Below are 11605 nucleotides of genomic sequence, written 5' to 3'. Positions count from 1 at the left end.
TTTTTTTTTACTTTTGGCATACTAAGTCATTTTTTTGAAAAACTTTTGGCATACCAAGTCAATTTTTTTGAAAACTTTGTAATAACATTTACGACTCAATGAAACTTGATCACAATGTATATCTTGACAATATATAGGCAAAGTTCAAATCTTGGTTTAGAAGGATCAACAACTAGATCACCATGTCGAATTAAAAATAAACATGTTTCAACTCTAAAAGCCTTATGTATAACATAATCTTGATAAAACTTTGTCAGAATAATCTTGACGTTTTATAGAACAAGGTCGTGTGTTGGGTCATCAGGTAATCAAGTCAACAGCTCTATCATAGAAAAACATGTTACCACCACAAAAGCTACATTTATGAGTAAATCTTGAAGAAACATGGTCAGGTTTTATTAATATGACAATTTTAAGCTTATTCAAAATCTGGGTCAAGTGGGGTCAAATCAGGACACCACTTCAAATTAAAAAAAAAACTTAAGAAAACTTAGAACTCTAAATGTTTCTTTTGCGATCGAATTATCTTATTCATAATGCGTGTATTTTACTTTTTTATGACACGTTCAAAACTACTTAATTAGGTCACGTAAAGTTTTTAAAAATGAATCATCGGGTGAAATCTTTGATAATGGTACTGCTTGAATTCAAGTTAATGTAACGGCAGTCATTGCTATCTTGAATGACGTTAGGTTGACTTTGAAGGCAGGCATATGCTAAGGAGGCCAACGGTACATCATGTGTGAAACCTTTTTTAACCATGTGATCTGGGTTAAACATCACATACTTTTTCACTCTGGATCAGCATGAATATTGCGGAGGATTCCGGAGATACCTGATGTATCACGATTGATACTTTCTGTGTTTTTTCCGAGATCTGAAATGATTGTCGGAAGTTTTCTTTGTGAGTTCTTGTTTATTCATTTCGTTTACCAACCCAACCAACAGCTCCCCTTTTCTATGAACACTCATGTCCTTTGATTTTTGTTCACTGAAATCTTTGAAGATTTCTAAACGAAGCAAGAAATGTATTCATAACAGGATGCAATTGCTCACACATTTTTTCCATTAAATGTTTAAATGCGTTTATTGTAACACAATCATGGTTCACAGTAACAAAAAGCGAGTGGTTGGATATTAGGTTTGAAATATATTATCACATGTACTTAAAAAGTGTAATTTGATGACTCGGTATAAGACTTTTTTATTATATCTTCCAGTATAGTTGTCGACCCATGCCCTCACATACGTTATGTAACCGTCATTCTCATGTTGGAAACAAATGAATTCAGCACACACCCGCCGTGACAACGCACAAGGGGTATACAGAGGCGTATTTAGGTGGGGGGCTAGGGGGCTAAAGCTCCCCCAGCTGGCTGGGAAGATACGATTTTTGTTTTTTAAATAAGCCCCTTTTAGTTTCAATCCACTTGTGTATTTCCTGTCATATGCCCCTAATTAAGCAATAAACAGCTGTCAATTTGTGTGATCAGCCCCCAGGCATGTGTACAGACGATCTAACCTTCGCAAGCTTAACTGCACGCTTCACTGACTGTAAGTGATAAGCTACTCTATTTGATTAGCTATAGGTAAATGTTTACAAATGGCTCATTAATTTTTCGGTAAGTTTCTTTGATGAATTTAAAGGGGCCTTATCACAGATTTTGGCATGTATTGAAGTTTGCCATTAAATGCGTTATATTGATAAATGTTAACATTGGGTCTAAAAATCTCCAATAAAAAAACAAAAATACAATTAAAGACTTTAAAAAAATTAAACCTCAATGGAACTCGAAACACTGACCCCTGGAGCCATGGAGCAAAAGTCTACCGCTCTATCATCATTCGACCATCCGCATTGATAGAACTTGAAATAAAGAGTGTTGTTAAAATGTTATTTTTATAATTTGTAAAAAAGGTTTATCAATGACCTTGCCTTATTTGACAGTTTTTGAACCACAAGACTCAACAAGATAATACATAATATGATTACAACCAAGTTTGATAAATATCTACCCATACAAGAGGGTGGCTTAGTAGGATATCCAACATGGTTAATTAGGAGGTCCACCCATTTAACACTGTTAACAATTTCTGGATAAAGATTATGTCTCCCACCACTTTAGTGGTGTGAGAGACATTTGATTTACCCCTGTGTGTCTGTTTGTCTGTCACACTTGATGTCTGAACTAAAGTTCTTGTTTGTTTTACATGCACTTTTATCATGCAAAATGCTTATTAGATAGCATAAAATTGCGTCAATTCAAGCTGCCATTAAAAAAAAATTCGACGACAGGAGGGACACCCCTCACGCACCCTCCCCCTCCCCCATTCGACAACATGGTTAATTAAGAGGTCCACCCATCTAACACTGTTAACATTTCTGGATAAAGATTATGTCTCCCACCACTTTAGTGGTGTGAGAGACATTTGATTTACCCCTGTGTGTCTGTTTGTCTGTCACACTTGATGTCTGAACTAAAGTTTTTGTTTGTTTTACTTGCACTTTTATCATGCAAAATGCTAAAAATTGCGTCATTTCAAGGTGCCATTAAAAAAGAAATTCAACGACAGGAGGGGACACCCCTCCCGCACCCTCCCTAGGTCAGCCCCCCCCCCCCTCTGAACATTTTCTGGATACGCCTCTGGTATACTGGAAAAACTATGAACGTCCGTAGACATAAAGTTTTTCGTTCGCACGCGTTCGGATACACTTTTCAGCGTGCACAATTGAGACGTGCAGGTTGTGTCTATTAAAGCGAGATTATACGATTTTGTATATGTGTTAAATTGTTATATATTGATAAAATATGTTACAATAACACAAAATAGGCAGGAAAATTTATACATTAAAGGCGAATTTCATAAAATGCAGCAAAGACAAATTAGCGCCACTTGCCGATTGTGACAAAGATATTTCGTTCATAATTTCCTGCAATAACCGAAGCATTCGTGTTTTTAGTCAGTGTTCGTGTGTCGAATGAATAATTTAAAATGAGCTGTTAAATTAAATTTAGATTCACATCGTACATGCATGATTTACTTGCTGGCGAATTCGATTGTACAGCCTTTTTCAATTTCAGAATTAAATATCTGGCTTATTTCGCAGTTTTCGACACATATTCTTTTTAACTTTTATTTTAATTTATATAAAAATTATATTTAATAAAAAAACTACACATTTTATATAAATTAATACATATTTGACATAATCGCATAAATTCGCTTTAAGATATGATGTTGTGCATGAGTGCTTTTTATTAATATACGTTGAAAAAAACAAAAGTAGTGAACCTTTTTAATTTAGAGATTATGTACCCGGTAAATGCTCATGCTACATATTACGGCATGCAGCGTCGTGATGAACTCTTCGCTACTTTTTTGACAAATTCTTTTTTAGAACTCGCTATTGACTATTCTACATTATCTTCGTAATGAATCTCTTCGAGGAAGCCAGGTATAGTGGTTTGCATATGTCTGTCGCTTGGTCGGTCTGTTAGTAAATATGTTTGTCGGTATTTCAATAACCCTTCGTTCGTGTTGTTATACAGCAGGTAATTATTATTGCTGTCGTCATGGAATATACAATGATCTGTGGTTTCATGCAATATTCGTTTATTAACTGTGTCATGCAATATTCGTTCACCAACTGTGTCATGCAATAGGGAATATGCGTGTAATATTCACCGGTTTGTATGTTCATGCAATAGGCAATTGTTCGTTTTGCCATGCAACAGGCAATACTTAGTGTTGTCACACTGAATATACCATGATTCGCGACCATGCAATATAAAATGAATTGCGGCTTCGTGCTATAGGCGTAGTGCAATGCTAATGGCGCACATTTGTATGCAATATGTAGTTGTTAATGTTTTCATGCAACTACATGTATGTAATTGCCAGTACTACCAGGCTATCGACAATGGTTTGTGTGTTTATGTATTAGACAACCGTTCGTGTTGTCATCAACAAAGCTTATTGCTCGTATTGGCGTGTAATATGCAATTGTTCGTGTTTTTGTTCAATAAACAAGGTGTTGTGATATTATGCCCAATGCAATGGTTCGTATTGTTACTATTAAGCCTTGTAGTATTAAGCAATAGTTGGCACTACTGCGCACTTTTCCGTGGTTCGCATAATTAATAGCAACCTGCAACATTGGGTCTACTGCTCCAAGTAGACTTTGAAAAAGCGTTCGATTACTTGTCGTGGTTTTTTGTACAAAATACACTTTCCTTTTTTAATTGCAGTCCTGACATAACAAGTTGGTTTAAGATGTTATATAAATATTAAACATCAGCTGTTTTTCAGTGCCACTTATCTGAATTTTTTCCAGTAATAGAAGGGTGTGCAAACAAGGAGACCCACTCGAATGTTATTATTTCATCCTCTTCGCTGAAATTGTGTCGCTTGTATTGAGAGACAACACGAATATAAAAGGTGTAATATTAATGGTATTGAACAAAAATTGTCTCAGTTTGCGGACGATACTACAATTTTATTAGACGGTAACTGAACAACCATTGAAATGAAATACTTACTGCTATAGTGTTATACAGGATTTTGCAAATATTTCAGTTCTTAACGTAAATTTTCACACAAATGTTGTATGGCTTGGCAAGAACAAATATAGTTCTTATACCATACAATCAAAAAGGTAATGCATTCTAAGCATGACAGGACAATTATTATGAATATGAGAACATGAGAAAAATATCAATTTCAACAAATACTTAAGAATCCTTTGACCGTGAATGGAAATTGTTTAATGATATTAAGCATTGTCTCACAAACTTATATTATAAATTTGCTTAATGTTGTAGCTCTGTATAACTTTTAACAAATACTATTTATAGCGTATCGTTACTCAAATAAAATTTAAAGTAGGGCCTATGTTTCATAGAGTTTAATTACATGCACATATTATTTCTCTATGCATTTTTCATCTGTTATTACAATGTTCCAAAGTTACATTATTCTGTTTTATCTATACATACTGGAAGATGTATTTTTTGTATTATATATACATATTAAACATCAGCTGTTTTTCATATGTATATATATACAATTTTCCACGCATGCACAATTTGCATTCCTGGGTTTACCACGTGACGATGATTATCAATCTACTTGCGTTATTTAAAGTTAATTGGTAGTTACCTGGTACACATACCCAGTAAAATTGTATTACCGAAAATACTGAAAATATGAAAACTTAACAACTTTTTCAAATAATGTAATATATTATTGTTGGATGCATTGCATGTTGCTTTTTGTTTCATGTCTGATTGAATTCATATTGTATTTGTACTTGTTTGCACTCTTTAAATAAAAATAAATACAAAAAGTTTGTTTGTTATGCTTTTAATAATATTTCGGATTGTCTTTCACAAAACGTTTCCATTTGCTTAATGGTATACGCGACATATCGACGAATTTTCTACACCAACTCTTGTTAAAAAATGCAAACCATAATTTCTGTCCTATGTTCGAAATAGTATGTAATACTTCCATGCCATTATAAGCCATCACTTAAAGTGCTTGAACGTGTCGATGCAACAAATAATGAACGTGTGCTGGGTTCAACAAGGTAGTTTACTATATATAATCACTATAAATGTTTTTTTTTCATGCAATACTATAGCTGTGTGTTGACTTCTAACGTAAACCCCGTGCGTCTTCGCCTTTAGTCTCTGTATGACAATGAAACTGGCATGCGTTTATTTTTGGACAAGAAATCGCTCAATGTTTGATTTATATTATGAAAGTCGGCATTGGTTTCAGGGAAAAACAAATGCAATATTGAAGTTCAAAGAAATGTAAAGCGAATGAAAAAAAACCTCTTCGTAAATACGTTTGTCAGACATTGTTTGTATTTGCTAACGAATTCATAAAAGTGCGTGCGTTATTGCAGGGTTTGAAAGCGTCTCCGATGAAAATCCGGTTCAAAGGAACCCGATTCTGATGTTAAATCGACCAATCACTCGAGAAAAGCATGATAAATAATGCGGTCTATTGGTGATCATCATGTATGACCTTTTTGCTGAAAATTTAAGTTTAACACTTCAAAAAATTTACTTCAATCTAGGTCATATACGCATTTCTGTAAGAGTTATCAAAATATTTTGAAAACATATCACATGAAAACATAAAACATATCATGCTTTTAAAAATAAAGGTTTAACATTACCGTTTGTAAATAATTTAGTTGACAACAATGATTTAATTGATGTTAATGTTTCCGTAATCACTTAATTATCCCTTTCCACCGCATGAAACAGTTGGGTGGGATGTCGTGTATTGCCAATGTATATTTACAATTTTCCTATCATAATTATACAGTTTAAACATAATACACATCTCATCCTGCGCACTTGTATATGCTTATACATGTTGTATTTACAGACTATACGACAAATAGAAAATATTTAATATATAAACGTACACGTACCGGTTTATTCATACTGCACTTGTTTGTACGTAGATATAAATTATACTACATCAGGTGTAGATATAAATTATACTACATCAGGTTCTATAATGTATGTCCTCAAGTGGCATGTTTTGAATATGACATTAGTGTCAGGATTGAAATATATATATAATGTAAATATTTTATTAAAAATCAGTTCTCTTTTCACACATTCATATTACGCATTGATATCTTAAAGCGTTTTGTTAATGACAATCTAACATACTTATACTAACTATCAATAAATAAAAGAAATGTTTTCACCGGCACTTACTTGTCCTCGCTAACGTAGATAGGAGTTACCTTTAGTGTTCTTGAGAAAACGCCAATTTGATGCAACATCACAGGCTTATATACCCCCAGCAGTCCAGTACAAAGAAAGACACTGCACTAACTAAAAACACAAAGTAACAAGGATAACAAGTTGTTTTCATTAGTTTTAAAATTAACAGAAGAAGACGTATGGGCCTCCCATTTACATAGCTAGCGACCATGAATTCCATGAGGAATAAATGGTCAGCAAATGCAGTAAACTTGAATAGAGTGGTTACAGTTATTGAATAAAAAGTTAAAAAAAACAATAACACAAACATTAGACTGAAGACTTGTTATAATAATGCAATAATGATGCAATATTACTCTTTAGTAATCAGTTTTTGGAACGGAAGATTATTTCAAAAAAGTAACCGGGGACATGAATTAAGGGTTTATTTTACGAAAGCTTCATACAAGAAGCGAGTTATCGTTCTTCATTATTTGGTCTAATTGAAACCTCTGCATAAGTATATCGAAAGCTATTAGTATTAAATTTATGTTAATAAACGTTACATAACAATAGGTCAGGAAGTGTTTGCATCTATCTTGAAAGAAGAGCATATCCATCGTATGCGAGAAATGTCCTTTGCAAGCTTGATAGGTCCAGAATGGTTGAGTATTAAACAATATGTGAGCAGGCACAGTTTGAGTTTTAAACAGTTTGACGTACTTTGGCACGAAAATGATCGCATAGAAGATGCAATATTGTTTACAATCACAACGTTAATAAATACATAAATGAAAGATAGTATCTTTGAATAATCAGAAATGATAACGTTTTTGTTTCATTAGTTTTACTGAAAAGAAATAATCTTAAAATCACCTAACAATTGCTTAGCAACTGAATTGCATTTTTTTTTTTGTTACCAACTAATTTGTATTCCATTTCTATATTTCATTTCAACAAAGTTAACATAGAATAGAAAGTCAGTTTCACTTTTCATTACCTGTTTAGTAATTGAACTGATTCAATAGTTTCAATTGTTTGATGTAAACAGTGTCGTCAGTCGTCACATAGCCATGTGTAGAAGAGCAGAAACGCGGCCGTTCATGTTTCTCACAAAGCAAACTTAATTGTTAATTGTTTTAATCGTGACTTTAGAAGGAAAACACACACATGAAATGCTGTTAAGTTTATGTTTTCAATTATTAGATATTAAATTTATTTGCAGTTTGTTAACTATTACGGCGATCATTCTCATATTTTCCGATCCACATTGGAAAGTAGGTCGTGCTTGTTCCAGAATGATTTAATTGTTATTTAAATATTATAATAATACCTGTATGTGTATTATTTGGGTTTATTAGAAGGTTTTAAGGGACCGTCAACCACGAAAGACGAAAACAGAAAAGTTCTAAAATACCGTATTTTTTTACAATTATTAGTTTTAATTGATTAAAATATCACGACTGGTATATAACATTACTTGAAAAAATTGTTAAGTTTTCATATTTTCAGTATATTCGGTAATAAACTTTACTGGGTACAGGTACCAGGTAACTACCAGTTAACTATACATAACGCAAGTACATTTATCATTACATATATATAATATATACAATTCTCTACGCATGCACAATTTGCATTTCTGCAATAAAATTATATTTTATATATATAATGATCAATCTGATTGCGTTATTTATAGTGTGTATATCGTTATGTCACCTATTTTCGCGATGTACTTTTGATTTCACATCGCGAAATTTAATTACCGAATATACTGTAAATATGATCTTTTTCAAGTAATGATATATATCAGTCTTGATATTTTAATCAATATAAACTAATAATTGTAAAACAATACGGTATTTTAGAACTTTTCTTTTTATCATCATTCCTGGTTGACGGGCCCTTTAACAAATTTGTCGCGTATTGGTGAAAAAAAAGTAAAATTATTTTAAAAGAAAAAATTTTGTTATTCCATTTAGAAATTATAGAACTAGCATATGTTCATAAATCAAACCTTAGCAACCAATCAGAAGAACCGATATTATGAGAAACATTTCAAATGATACAGATTACAACAAGGAGCATAGGCTAGCCAGCATTTGTTGTTATGTCAAATAAAGCACATTGAACTATAGATTGCCATATATTTCTTAAGAGGATATGATGTACATGCTAATCTAATTAAATTTATTGTATCCGGATGTACGCGATACAATTAAGACGAGTTATCTTGATAGATTGTGTTTGGAAAATGTTATTACTACATTTTAGTGAACCAGTGTGCATGCCTTATGAAAAACAGGAAACGTCACAAAAGGAGGCGAAACACAGTTTATCGGTGAAAAACATATAATGCGTGAATAAATAGTACTTTTCGCAACAAAGCAAAGATTTTTTTTAAATATTTGTTCTTGGGGTAAACATATTAATGTGATATAGAATTTTTCGAAAAATGCATGTTGCCTAAATGGTCTAGGATATATCATTGTAAAAAAATATTACGCGGGCAGAACAGTTTATAGTTGTATAGGAATGTCTATATGTACCACTATGTCATACCACTGATACGTATAAGAGGTCAACGCGGGTCGGAGCTTTGTTGCTCGTAATATTATGTTACATCCGTCCAAGAAAACCATTTCAGTCAACGTTGTACTCGTAATCCCACCAAAAACGCTCTATCATACAAAATACTTGACAGCGTTTACTAAATATATCATGAAACGAAAATTCGTATGAGATTCTGTATGTATTATATTACATTAATTTACATAATCAACGAACACGTATTTATTTAAATATGTGAAAGAAAGAATAATTGCAACGATGTTGTAGATCCCTTTTTAAAAGCAGAATATTCCAATTCAATTCAAGAAAATATTTATACTAGGTATTTCTTTTGTTCCGACTGAGCGTACAATTTCCATGATGTTACGGCGATTTAGTCGACCTTAATTTGTCGAGCTAACGATGATGGTACAATAAATGTTCAATTTCACTTGACCGATATTATAATTCTCTATGTGTATGGTGGAGCATATGTGATTACATTTTAACGTTGCGGTTAGTTTTCATGTTGGTCACAGCAGGCCGATTATTTCCTATCAGAACCAGATATGTTTCACTATTTGTATTGGTTATCAAGGAAATAGGCGATGTCCCTGCACTCACATTTTAAATTTTATTGTAATTTATACTATAATGGCAGGTAAATTATATTATAATGGCAGCGATTAAATTTCCTATTAGTGTATTTGCAGGTTTTGATGGTCAATATTCACTTTTCCTTGACCAGCCATATACATTCAATGATGTTTGGATAACAAAAGAACTAATGAGGTCACATATTTTTTAATAGGAAAATGCGGAAACCGTATGAAAGCCAGACTTGTGATTTATCTTTCCAATGAGGGTATATATCAAAATTGAAGACAAAGTATTAAACTTTGATCTTTGATATTCAGTATGTAAAAGGAATAAATAAGTTTTGAAAGACTTAATAAATGCTTGGTCTGGCAAAAGTTAACTAGAGAAATGACATAACATTAATGACATGATAAATTTGCTTCGGTACAATTTTTTACATTGGCATTTTAAACTGTGCTTTTTATGACGATTTCTACACATTACATGTAAGAGTGGTTTCGAAAAAAAGCAAGATAGGTTATGATATGTATTAATGTTCAATAATAATAATCTATGGTTAGTGTGATATTGAGAATTGAATTAAAATAATTTTTCTTTCAGAGACATGTTCAGGTGTAAAAATTAATGAAGTGATTGCGAAGAAAATATGGTGTTTTTATGTTTTTGTGTGTCACACGTTCTATTTTTTTTTGCTCAAGCTAGAACTTAGTGCAAAAGAGAAGAACCTTCTAAATATTTTCGGTATAAGACCATCATCGAACATTTTTGTGAAATTGTTTGATTTAAAAAAGGTTTAATAATTATGTATTTCTATTTTAAATTATTGTGGCCATCATGTCCAGCGAAGCTTTACTATGCGCACATGTTTGGTACAGGACTCTCGCAGAATTATTTGGGTACATTTTCATAAAGATTGGTCAAGAAGTTTAAAAAAGAAGTCAAATATATACAACAATAAATTGTTTACGACGTCGTAACGTTTGTTAAAACATACGCAGATAAATCCGGCTACAAACGTAAAATGAGTTAACATCTAATATCAAATTTGTATACGATATATGCTCGTTGTCGGCTTAATTATAATCAGACATTTTAGTTGAAAAAGCCGACATCAAACGTGCAACTGGTTGACACCCAATCTTAGATATTGATACGAAAAATAAGATGTTTTAGATAAATATTTCGGACAAAGTACAATTGGTTATCATCCGATAAAAGATTTTTATAAGAAAATCCTTACGATATAAGTCGGTGTTTTCTGTATGTGACGGATTTAGAATTTAAATATCAATACTTTATCTATATTATGACAAAAAATATCACATAATGGTCATCTTCATTTTACAAATTTTGAATAAAAAGCACGAAGGGAAATCTCAATACAGATGAAGACCACTTAGCTATATATTTTTTTAATTACACGTTTAATCCTTCAGAAGTGTATGCCAACAATAACAATTTTCAAACAGTACGTTTATTAAAACTTTCAAGAATAATAATATGGGCAAGTTGTTTTTCCGTAGAACTTCTATGATTTGTTGTCTGTTTACTTATATTATTGTTACCATTTTTTATACCAACACGTTATTAATAATTATGCGATCATGAACCGCGTTTTGTCCTGAAAAAATCAACAATGATAAAACTATTGGCAAAAGCAGCTTCAATGATGTATTTCGAAGAATCAACGGCTTGAGCGCTGAAATCGGATATTAGTTACA

The sequence above is a fragment of the Dreissena polymorpha genome, chromosome 13, assembly GCF_020536995.1.
Source record: "Dreissena polymorpha isolate Duluth1 chromosome 13, UMN_Dpol_1.0, whole genome shotgun sequence".
Classification (NCBI taxonomy): domain Eukaryota; kingdom Metazoa; phylum Mollusca; class Bivalvia; order Myida; family Dreissenidae; genus Dreissena; species Dreissena polymorpha.
Note: the sequence above shows the minus strand (reverse complement) of the source record.